A 13,391-nucleotide genomic window follows, 5' to 3' on the forward strand; every position below is an offset into this window, starting at 1 on the left:
TATCAGACAGTGTTTTACTGATATTCATAAGGTTTTCACTGGTCAATAGTTTGAGAAGTGGATGGCCCCTTCTTTCTTCCAAGTATGCCTTAGTCTGGAAGCTCCACTGAAACCTATCCACCATGGGAGACCTTTCTGCTATTTGAAATACCAGGGACATAGCCTCCAGCCTCACAGCAACACACAAGCCACCACAGTAGGACAAACTAACAGATGAGTGGTGGTGGTGGTGTGTGTATGTATATATATATATATATATACATACACACACATATATATATTATATATAATCTGCATATCCCTTATCTGTCATCATATATAGATTATTAAAACAAACAAACAAAAAAGATACAATCAGTGATTATGGACCATGCTTATTTTTCATTTCATCACAAGCAGGAGAAAGAGTTGGTTGGAATCCTTGTTTGTTATTGGTTTTTCTCTTTTTATTTTTAGCCTCTCTCGTTTTATGGTTTTTATATAGATTTGCTTAACAAAGCTGTAAATTCAAGGATGAAATAAATTTCACAGTGGCTCTTTAACCTCCACTGCTAGGATGCATTTGCACAAACTTCAACTTAGCTTAGAGAATTTAGCTTGGTATGGTGTTCAGAGAAGACAGAAATGCATTTAAATGTAATCCCTCAGTTAATCACAATTTTCTCCCAAATTATCTGTTTTTGCATATTGGTTAATGCAGTTCTCTTTCTGGGTCACTGATTAGAGTTAACTGTGCTGTTGTTTTGAGGCAGATTGGTAAGTCACTTGCAATCTCTGCCCAATACCCTGATCATGTCACACTGGAAAGCCACTCAGTCAAATGTAACCACCAACTTTAGGAGCTAAAAATTACAATAGTATGTTTTACTTTTTCAGCTAATGACAGATAAAAAACAGATAAGTAGATAGATACATAGATGAGAGCTGTTGTTGACATGACTCCAACTCATAGCAACAGAATGAAATGTTACCTGGTCCTGCATCATCCTCACAATCACCAGTATGATCAAGTCAATCACTGGGGCAGACTATCTCTCTGATGGTTTCCTTTACTCTAACTGACCCTTTCCTTCACCAACATGTCTTCCTGCAGTGACAGATCCCTCCTGATGACAGACAATTCTCTGTTGTGATCCATAGAATTTTCACTGCCTAATTTTTGGAAGTAGATCACTAAACTTTTCTTCCTAGTCTATCTTAGTCTAGAAGATCCACTGAGACCTGTCCACTATGGGTGACCCTGCTGGTATTTGAAATATTGGTAAAATGGCTTCCAGCATCACAGCAATACTCAATCTACCTCACTACCACAAACTGACAGATGGGTGGTGGTAGCCAACAATAAAGTCCCTCATTTTCCTAATTTCTTTGTGAACGTCTGCTTTTGTGTCATTCAGTGTTCAACATACCGTATTTTTGATTCAATCAGATTGCTTTTTCTCATCTGTTTTTCTTGTGTGCACCATTGTCTCGAGTCTATAAGGGTAAATATACCCTTAGCCACTGTCGTTATGTTGTGAGAACAATCTTCCCGGGTAAAGCTTAACGCCGGACAAAAAGTGACTATTGTCTGGTGCCCTGAAAGTGATCCAGAGACACACCCCACAGGTTAATGGCCAGTGCAGAAAGGTGCCTCACGGGTCAAGAATAAAGATTTTCTGAGCTAATTGCTGGTTGCTTCTTCTGATACATGTGAAGAACCTAGGGAGGAAAAATAACAACAATAAGCAAACAAACAAGCCCCATAACATGTGTGCAGCAGGGACTGCAGCCACAATTCCATTTGGAATGAATAAACATGTGTTAATCATTAGGTCTTGAAATGGATCCCAGAGCATGTTACATTATAGCTACAGACATGAAAATGAAGCAATGAACAGACAATAGCTATGAATGTTTAGATGGTGACAAAGGCTCTCCTCAGAGTTTGGAGCTCAGGATGGGCTGGGGAGGAGAATGTGATGTCTGGGGTCACATTTAAGGGAGAAGGAGATGCATTTTCTTCTGGGTAGCAAGATGTTCTCTGGCACGCAACCTACCAGCTTTGTAAGGGAGCTCCAGATGGATGCTGAGAATAAGATACTAAACGCAGCAACAACACACTAGTTGGACAGCTACCTGACAGCATTGGAAGAAGCCTGCAGAAAAGGCCCCTTCATTAAGCTAATAATACACTGGCTTATGTGGTTAACTGAAGCCAAGAGCCGGAGATAATTTTACAAAAAGGAAAAAATTTAGCTGCTATGGTAACCTGGACAACGACAGATCTTCTGGATGTGACACAACTCCAGTCTGAATTACACAAAGTCACCATAAGCCCAGAAAGCAAAGTGGATTTAATTAGTTGGTTAAGTCTGCAGCACAGGAAGAATGGCAGCATTTGTCCTTTATTCTTGTTCCAAACTAACAAAGCATCACTGGTATGAGTGTTCCTAGATAAGGAACATTTTTAGCTAAGCACATGATTGCAAAATGATGCTTCAGATGGGAAATCCCAAAATTTAAATTCCCTCAAAACTCCAGAGAGTGCCCCAGATCTAAATTAGTCATGATTATGTGAAGGATACAAGAGAATGGGCTACGTTGTATGTCATTTCCACACATCAGGTCTTCAAATATCCCTCCCCACAACCTCAGATGCCAAGATTACCACCTCCTAGTTTTTACCATCTATTAAGGTAAATTTAATACAGGAGCCTTCTTCATTTTATTAATCAAAATATATTTGGTAAGTACATATGGTATTTATTGAGTATCAAATAAAGCAAATTTCAACACAGCAGATTCCTATGGTCTGGGACTTTACTATCTATGATAGCATTCACGTTATTATAGACGAATTTGTGGAAGAGTATTAAGGGCACTGAAAATTTTTCTTAAATGACAGGACTTATAGAGCCATTGCACATGTATTTTGCCTTCTTATTATCCTCATTTCTTTGGTGTCTTGGCTATCTCTTAGATTGTTAGGAAGATCTGCTTTTAAAAGTTTCCCCCCCCCCCCTTTAGTTTTGATTACCCTTGTTTCTGGTCATTCTTGGGTCTCATTTGTATCTCCTCTTCATTGCATCTTCTGTCTTCCCATCACTAATGTTAGTGTTGGTCCCTGAACTCGTCTCTCTTCAATTTACTATTTGATGGTTTCATGTTTCTCCACATATCAAAAATTGAATTTTTCTCCCCCTTTCCTTTATTCCTCTAGCTTTGTTTCAGTGTTACTATCATTTTTCCAGGACTTCAAAGCTTGAAACTTACAGGATTGGTTATTTTTATGTCCCATATACAATCAGTTACCAAGTGCTGTTGGTTCCTCCTTCAGATTTTTCCTCAACCTTACCCACATATTTATATTTCAGCAAAATCAAACTAATTGTAGCTCTGTAAACAGACATAGTGTCTCAGGTCTACATGCCTTGGTGTATGTGCTTTATTATCATTAGATAACAAGGAATAGAAACTCCAAATAATTTCCACAAAAGGGAACTTGACTGTAAAGATCCAGGGGGACCTCATGGAACTTACAGCAGGAAGCAAAGCTTTCCTTGCAGGGCTGAAGCTAAAGGCAAGAAAATTGTCAGGAACCAGTCAGCCTATCTCTTTCCCCAGGAAGTATTTCATTCTCTGTTTTGCTTGAATGTGAGTTCTCTTTGCTTATTCATAGCATGCAAAATGAACACTGTCACCAAGACCTACCAGCTCCAATTCATATCACCATCTAGTAACATGCCTGCTTCTCTTAAACATGCCTGCTTCTCTTAATACAGATTCTCAAGAGAAAGGTAGATTGTACCCCCTCACCGGTTTAACCAAGACCATACATGCCTTTGGGTGCTGGTCCACTGATTGGTTACCTTTGAGTCAGAAACCATGTGTCCTCCCCCTTAGACTGGGCACAGCTCAGGAAGTGGAGACGGTGAACACTATTACTGCTCTTGGAGAGTGTGGGTGGAATACAGTCTTTAGAAGGAGCTGTGAGGAAGACAAGCAATGAAGCAACTCTTGTTTAAAGTGCTTTAGCCTAGGGTACCTTTTCCCAACCCCACACTCCAACCACTTCTCTATTCTTTCTTTGAAACCTACTCTTTTCTTCAACATTTCACTTATTTTGTTAATCCCCCCAAACAGAAACAATCACACCCTACTCTGCACCTTTACTTTTCTTGAGTCTATTTTTATGACTGCACATACATTACTAAACTGTTATTATTTATTTGCAGGTTTGGTTCTCCTACTGGACCATAAGTCTCTTATGGTTAGATATTAAATTTTATTCATCTCAGTATTCCCAATGTTGAGCACAGTGTCTGGTAGTAAATGCTCAACAAATGTTTTGTTGACTGAATTAATTGTGATATGCTAATTTATTGATTAATATTTATGAATAATAGCTCTAAGTCTGCTCTTTCCTTTAGGGAATCAATTGCATGTCATTGAAAGGGCAAAAGTTAGTTAGAAGCAATGAATTAGAAGCACACTGAGAAATATGGATAGATCTTAAAAATATTGTCCCTAGTGACAATAAAAAAAGTATAGAAGAGAGTAAGATAATCAGTACCATTTACATAAATTAAAATGTTATGCACACAAAGCAATAATACTCATTTTTGTAAAATAAATGCACATCAAACACTAGAATTGTGGCTTATGGGAAGAGGGTATTGGAAACAAAGTATAGGAAAAAAATAAATTAATAAAGGGTCTTACACAGATTGAATATGATAATGTGCCTTAAACTAAGGAGAATGATTAACTTGACCGTCTGCATTTGATGTCAAAATAAAGAATAAAAAAGGGGATAAGCTTTAGTATCATAAAGGTCTAAGTTCATATCTGAGCTCTTATCTATAAGTGAGTTGATAATAGGAAAGTTAATTAAATCTCTTTTGATTTAGTTTCCTTATTTATAAAAACATAATAATATTATAGGAGCCCTGGTAGTATAGTGCCTAAGGTATATGACTGCTAACCAGAAGGCTGGTGGTTCAAACCCACCAGCCACTCCTTGGAAGGAAGATGAGCAATCTACTTCCACAGAGATACCCCTTGGAAACCCAAGGAGAGGTTGCTATGAGTCGGATCAATCTCAACAGCAGTGAATTTTGGCTGTAAACTTCTTAAGTACTAAATTAGAAAATGCATATAGAACAAATGTCAAATAGCAACTCAATAAATGTTAATGTAAATAGATTCTTACATAGTTATCTTGCCTGAATTTACCTATAGGCTTTTCTAGTTCAAATATGTTGTTGTTGTTGTTGTTTTTGTTAGGTGCCGTCGAGTTGGCTCCAACTCATAGCAACCCCATATACAATAGAATGAAACATTGCCCATTCATGTGCCATCCTCACCAGTTCTTGCTGTGTTTGAGCCCATCAATGCAGCCACTGTATCAGTCTATCTTCTTGAGGGTCTTCCCCTTCTTTGCTGACTCTTCCCTTTAGCAAGCATGATATCCTTCTTCAGGGAATGGTCCCTTCTGACAACATGACCTAAGTAGATGAGATGAAGTCTAGCCATTCCCACTTCAAGGAGCATTCCGACTGAACTTCTTCCGGGACAGATTTGTTCATTCTTCTGGCATCCATGGTACTTTCAATATTCTTTGCAACACACCTATTTAAAAGAATCAATTCTTCTTCAGTTTTCCTTATTTATTGTCCGTACTAAGGCATTTGACTGCTAACCAGAAAATTGGTGGTTCAAACGCACCAGCCATTCCATGGAAGAAATCTTTACCTCTGTAAAGATTTACCACCTTGGAAACCCAATGGGTGCCACTATGAGTCAGAATTGATTCGATGGCAGTGAGTTTGTGTGTGTGTGTTTTTTTTTTTTTTTTTTTTTTAGTCACGCCTTAGTCCCCAAAGTGACATCTTTGTTCTTCAACACTTTAAAGAGGTCCTTTGCAGCAGGTTTGCTCAGGGCAATGCAACATCTGATTCCTTGATTGCTGCTTCCATAAGTGTTGGTTGTGGATCCAAGTAAAATGAAATTTTGACAACTTCGATCTTTTCTTCATTTATCATAACACTGCTTATTGGTCCAGTTATGAGGATTTTTGTTTTCTTTATGTTGAGGTGTAATCCATACTGCAGACTGTAGTTTTTAATCTTCATCAGTAAGTGCTTCAAGTCATTCTTACTTTCAGCAAGCAAGGTTGTGTATTCTGCATATCACAGGTTGTTAATGAGTCTTCCTCCAATCCTGATGCCACACTCATCTTCCTATAGTCCAGCTTCTTGAATTATATGCTCAGCAGACAGACTGAATAAGTACAGTGAAAGGATACAACTCTGACACACTCCCTTCTTGATTTTAAACCATGCAGTCCCCTTGTTGTGTTTGAATGACAGCCTCCTGGTCTATGTCTAGGTTCCTCATGAGCACAATTAAGTGTTCTGGAATTCCCGTTCTTCTCAGTGTTATCCATAATTTGTTATGATTCACACAGTCAAATGCTTTTGCAGAGTCAATATAATACATGTAAACATCTTTCTGATATTCTTTGCTTTCAGATTCATCTGACATCAGCAACGATATTCTTTATTCCATGTCCTCTTCTGAATCTGGCTTGCATCTCTGGCAGTTCCCTGTTAATATACTGCTGTAGAGCTCTGGTAGCATAGTGGCTAAGACACTTGCCTGCTAACCAGACGGCTGGCGGTTCAAATCCACCAGCCACTCCTCGGAAGGAAGGTTGGGCAATCCTACTTCCGTAGTGATACTGCCTCGGAAACCCAAGAAGGGGTCGCTATGAGTCGGGGCCGACTCGACGGCACATAACAACAACAACAACTGTTTTTTAATTATCTTCAGCAAAATTTTACTTGTCTGTGATACTAATAATATTCTTCAATAATTTCCACATCCTATTGGATCACCTTTCTTTGGATGGGTACAAATATGGATCGCTACCAATCAATTGGCCGGGTAGCTGTCTTCCAAATTACTTGACATAGACAAGTAAGTGCCTCCAGGTTTGCATCCATTTATTGAAACATCTCAATAGGTATTCTGTCAATTCCTGGACCCTTGGTTTTCACCAATTCCTTCAGTGCAGTTTGGATTTCTTCCTTCATTACCATTGGTTCTTAATCATGATACCTCCTGAAGTAGCTGAATACCAATAAATTCCTTTTTGATGCAGTGACTCTGTGTATTCCTTCCACCTTTTTTAAATGCTTCCCACATCATTCAATATTTTGCCCATATAATCTTTCAGTATTGCAACACAAGGTTTGAATTTTTTTCTTCAGTTCTTTCAGCTTGAGAAATGCGAGCATGCTCTTCCCTTTTGATTTTCTAACTCTAGGTCTTTGCACATTTCATTATAATAATTGACTTGTCTTCTCGAGTTACCCTTTGAAAACTTGCATACAGCTCTTTTATCTTATCATTACTTCCATTAGCTTTAGCTACTCTCTGCTCAAGAGCAAGTTTCAGAGTTTCTTCTGACATCCATTTTGGTCTTTTCTTCCTTTCTTATCATTAAAAATGACCTTTTGCTTTCTTCATGTATGATGTTCTTGATGTCATCTCATAACACATATGGTCATTGGTGTTCAATGCATCAAATCTGTTCTTCAGATGGTCTCTAAAGTCAGGTGGGTGAAATGTGCACACAAGATATAGACAACAAAGGCAAATACTAGTATAAGCAAAATACTGCATTACCACTAACACCAAACACCAGGCTACAGATAAATGCACACACAGCTGAGAAGATCAGATGGGGGTTGGTGAACAGGAATGTACCCTAGACCAGTGATAGACTTAGCTGAAGATAATCTTGCACAGATACTAGTGATACAAAATAGCCACAATTATTGGAAGACAGAATTGGAGTAATGCTTCACAGACGACCAAACACCTCAGGAGAGAGAACCACCAGACCTGCTGACTCAGGACCATACAACTGGGAGACACCAGGCTTAATTGACACAACATGGTTCATAAAAATCTTGTTCTACAACAAGTAGCGACTGGGGTCTGAAAAGCTTTTGAGCAGCCATCTAAGATACAGCTAATGGTCTCCTCTCATCTGAAGCAAAGAAGTGTGAAGAAAATCAAGGTACTTGGAAACAATTAGTACAAGGTTATAATGGACCTTGAGACCAGAAGAAATAAATGGTGCCCAGCTACCACACCAACCACTTGGGAAGGGATCAAAACTGGAGATCCTGGATAGAATGGGAGGAAACATGTGGAACAAAATTCAAAAACACAATAATGACCAGAATTACTGGTTGGATGGAGTCTGGTGGGACCCCCAAGACTATGGTTCTGTGATACCCTTTGGGTCTGAGATGGGACTCACTCCCAAAGACTGGCCCTCACCCCAACAGTAGAAAAACTTACATGCAGAACATCCAACTCAGGACAATGCACCCACCTACTCCACAGAGATACACCCTTGGAGCAATCGGTTGTGGACCACTAGAGGTGCAGCATTGACATGGAGGGAAAGCTGGACAGACAGGAGTTCATAGTTAAGAAGGGCAAAGGGAGGGGGAGTCACAAGGAAGGGAAGGGAGGGGAGTGGGCTAGGGTTGGGGATGGTAATCGGGGTGTGGAAAGCAAATGTACAGGAACAGTTGAATGCAAAACAAATTCTGCTCTGTAAATTTGAACCCAAAGCACAATTTAAAAGAAGAAGAAGAAGAAGAAGAAGAAAGAAATATGCACATTTTAAATGTACAAATAAAAATAATAATAAATAAAGTCAGGTGGGATAAAACCAAGATTGTAGTTTGGCTCTCATGGACTTGTTTTAATTTTCTTCAGCTTCAACTTGAACTTGCATATGAGCAATTGGTCCACAGTCAGCTCCTGCCCTTGTTTTGGCTGAACATATTGAGCTTCTCATTTGCCTCTTTCCACAGGTGTAGTCAATCTGATTTCTGTGCATTCCATCTGATAAGGTCCACTTGTAGTTTATGTTGTTGAAAAAAGGCATTTGCAATGAATAAATCATTAGTCATGCAAAATTCTATTATGCAATCTCAGGCATCATTCCTGTCACCAAGGCCATATTTTCCAACCACTAATATTTTTTCTTTGTTTCCAACTTTTGCATTCCAATCATCAGTAATCATGAATATATTTTGATTGCATGTTTGGTCAATTTCAGACTATAGAAGTTGGTAAAAATCTTCAATTTTTTCATCTTTGGCTTTAGTGGTTGGTGTGTAAATTTGAATAACAATAGTAAACTGATTTTCCTTGTAGGCATATGGATATTATCCTATCCCTGACAGCACTGTACATCAGAAGATATCTTGAAACATTCTTTGTGATGATGAATGTGATACCACTCCTCTTCAATTTATCATTTCCAGCAAAGTGGGCCATATGATTGTCTGATTCAAAATGGCCAATACCAGTCAATATCAGCTCACTATGCCAAGGATATTGATCTTTATGCCACCATTTTGTTTTCCACAAGTTCCAATTTTCCTGGATTCATACATTTGTAACTATTTCTTCCTACTTTGAGTCATGCCACATTAACAAATGGAGATCCCAAACGCTTAACTCCATCCACATCATTAAGGTCAATTCTACTTTGAGAAGGCAGCTCTTCCCCAATCAGATTTTGAGTGCCTTCTAACCTGAGTGTCTTATCTTCCAGCATTATATCAGATAATGACTCAAGGCTATTCATCACGTTTTCCAGTAATATATCAGACAGTGTTTCACTGCTACTCATAATATACCAATAAAAAAGCAAACTCACTGCCATCGAGTTGGATCCAACTCATAGTGACCCCTCCTTGCGTTTCTAAGGTGGTATTGTTACAGAAGTAGATTGTCCAAACTTCCTTCTGAGGAGTTGCTGGTGGCTTTGAACCTCCAGCCTTCTGGTCAGAAGTCAAATGCCTTAGGCACTATCCTACTCATAATATACCCACTTCCAAATCAATCTTTCAAAGATATCATGCCCCTAGTAAAAAAATTTATATTGTTCCAAGCTTTCTATATTACCTATTTCTCAAGTGATAGGGAATTGGGTGGATGGTGGTGGCAAGGTGGAAGAATTAGAAATGATGTTTGAAAAGATCTCTTAAATTTTGTTATCTGCAAGTTAATACAGTGGGGAATAATGTGGCCAAAGGAGATGGTCATGAGAAGTCAGGGAGAAATGTTTGTACAAGGGAAGACCATAGAGTTGATCATAAGAAAACCTACTCTTCTTCTATAATATAAGGAGTGGTCTTTGATGTCACCTGATGATTCACTAATCAGTGCTTAGCAACTGCGTCATTCTTATCAACCTCCTTTTATGAACCTTTAAAAAAAAAAAAAAAAACACACTCATTGCCGTTGAGTCGGATCTGACTCATAGCGACCCCTTCTTGGGTTTCCAAAGAGGTATCAGTATGGAAGTAGATTGCCCAATCTTTCTTCCGAGGAGTCACATTTAGTTCTAGGTAAATTAAGTTGTTATCATCCTTTTTATAGGAATCTTGAGACTTACTATATCTGTGACTTTTCTGAAGATACTACACACTTGGAATGTCTTCTTCTCTTGTCCCCTTTTCTAATATTATCCATTCTTCAGCTGAAACCAAAGTTCTTTATAAAGCTTTTCTAGATCATTACCCCAACTCAGAGTATTTTCTACATTCAAGAAGGTCACAGTTATTTAGCATTATATACTGCTTTATCAAGTTTGACTAATCTATTCCATCTGAATTATATCTATATTGAATGTATGGACTTTCATTTTTATGATATCTTTATGTCGAAATTATCATTTATACATAATTAACCTTCAAAAATATTGCTTAATAAAGGAGCCAGTTCAATAGTTATGTTGTCAAAATAATGTCATGTTCAAGTGAGTATGTAGAGGACTAAAATTTCAACTTGCTCAGTCAGTCAGAAGAGAGTGAGCAGAGGAAATATCAATCATATCTGTGAGTAAATGAACAAATTGTTCTTTCACATTTTGAGTTTCCCTCTCTTTTTCCTCATCCATAGAGATTTGTGGGGTATTATTTACAGATAAATCATAACCATAATGAGCCTTAAATTCATTATTTGCAAAATGATTGTTTAGCCACAATTTTCTTCAGTTGAAACCCAACCTATAGTACAGAAAAAGTGTATCTGCTTTGATTTAATGGTGGAAGACTAGGACTTCTCTTCTTGAAAAATATGTTTAAAGTAGCATGATTTATAATGTCCTCTATAATGATAATCTTGACTAGCACCTCTGAAGAGCTTAAAGTAAACACAATTTGATCCTCAGTACTATACTGAGACATGGGCAGAGTTGTGGGCAATGGGATAAAAGCCCCTCTGTGAGCATAGGCAGCTATAAAAGATGCTAAAGCAAGTAAAAACCAATCAATGGAATTTACCACATGGCTGGGGCTCCTGGCTTGAGCGGACTCCATTACCTAAACTGTTTCGCTAATTCCTGATTCTCATCTCCCACTCTTTATATACTTTTATATTCTCAGTTTCTAGGCATTCCTAAACAAATTCTAGTAAACTTAATCTTTCCTCCTCATTGATCTCAGATTAACACCTCTCCAAGCACAGATAAAGCTTACATACGTTTACATACTTATTCACCACATCATGGTACCGAATTTATGTATACAAATCAAACCATGAGAGACAACACAATGATTGTATCTAGATTACTGAGATGAAATGACCTGCCTAACATCATGTTGACAGTGAAAAGTTCAGTGTGCTGACTCCAAATCCAGCTGTCTCTCCAGTGCATAGCTTTTGGACAAAGCATTAAAGACCAGCCTGTGTATTACTATAATGCCATCTGATCCTGTCAGTGACATATGGACTATGTGAAATACAGTGTGTTCCTCCTCAGGAAGCCATTTGGATCTCATATAATCAAACACTGAAAATGTAATGTTTTATATCCTCACAATCAATATATGCTGTGATGGAAATGCAGCGTGATGATATGTTTGGTTTTAAGAAATATTTACCTAAGGGGTAGAGGGGAGAAGTGCATTGACTTTTCTTCATTTGTGTGACCCTTCATTTTCAGTTCTCTTTAAATAATTTATTGCACCCAATGAATGAGCCTTTCTCTTCTCCTTCCTAGTCTCTGCTCTTTCCAGAGCCCTCTGTGGGAGCCCAAGGACATTTATTCTGAAAAGAGAAAGCCAGAGACCTAGAGGGGGCTGGAATTTGGGAAAAACCTTCAACACATTCCCTGTCATGTGGTACAGAGTAGCTCAGTTACTTTACTTCCAGGAAATTCTGAGAGTAAAATTCAAACTCAGGTACATAGTACAAAACCTCTACTCACAAACTCTGTTATGCTATTTCTAGTCAATCTATATATTTCATCTAAGTTTTCATATCTTGGGCACAATGCATCAAACAAGGATGTGTTTTCAACATAATTCACAAAAATTACTGAAGTAACAGAATTTGAACCCAATAGTGTTAGATAATTTTCACTTAGACTTCCAATTAATTACTCCTATTTAGTCTAAAACTAATACAAAATATATCTACAATTCACAAAACTTTAAATCTTGCATTTCAATTCAGTAGGAAAAACAGGGAATGAAGAAAGAAATAAAATTCTTACAGTTCTACATCTCTAAAAATGTTGAGCCCTAAGTTGCTTTATATTTAAAAGAAAACTTGGTTTTATTTCATTCAAATCAGTGTAAGTGTTACAAATAAAATTTTAGAATGTAGACAGAAGGTCTGTGAAGCATAAATTATACGTGTTTTCCCAACTGGTTTGTATGAAGGATTTGCTGGAACATAAAAGTTCAATTCATTAAAGCTCTATTCCAAAAAACAAACTAACTTGACTTAAAGAGTGACTTTCACTCATTTAAAAAATTTATCCTGAGTACTTAGGATGTGCCAAGCATTGTAATTGTTGTTGTTGTTATATGCCGTTGAGTCGGACCCGACTCATAGTTACCCCTCCTTGGGTTTCCAAGGCAGTATCACTATGGAAGTAGATTGCCCCATCTTCCTTCCAAGGAGAGCATTGTGATTAGCACCATAGAACACATATACATATATATGTGTGTGTATGTATGTGTGTATACATATATATATATATATATATATATATATATATATATAGTTGTTGTTGTTGTTATGTGCCATCAAATCAGACCCAACTCACAGTGACTCCTTGGGTTTTTGAGGTGGTATCACTATGGAAGTCGATTGCTCAACCTTCTTTCCAAGGAGTGGCTGGTGGGTTTGAACCGCCAGCCTTCTGGTTAGCAGGCAAGTGCCTTAAGCACTAGGCTACCAGAAATATATATGTGTGTGTGTGTGTGTGTGTGTGTGTATAATATACATATACTATACATATACACACACATACACACACACACACATATATATATATATATACACAAAAAAAAAAACAA

This window comes from Orycteropus afer, unplaced genomic scaffold (assembly GCF_000298275.1).
Source record: "Orycteropus afer afer isolate SDZICR_OR568_19922 unplaced genomic scaffold, OryAfe1.0 scaffold00090, whole genome shotgun sequence".
Classification (NCBI taxonomy): domain Eukaryota; kingdom Metazoa; phylum Chordata; class Mammalia; order Tubulidentata; family Orycteropodidae; genus Orycteropus; species Orycteropus afer.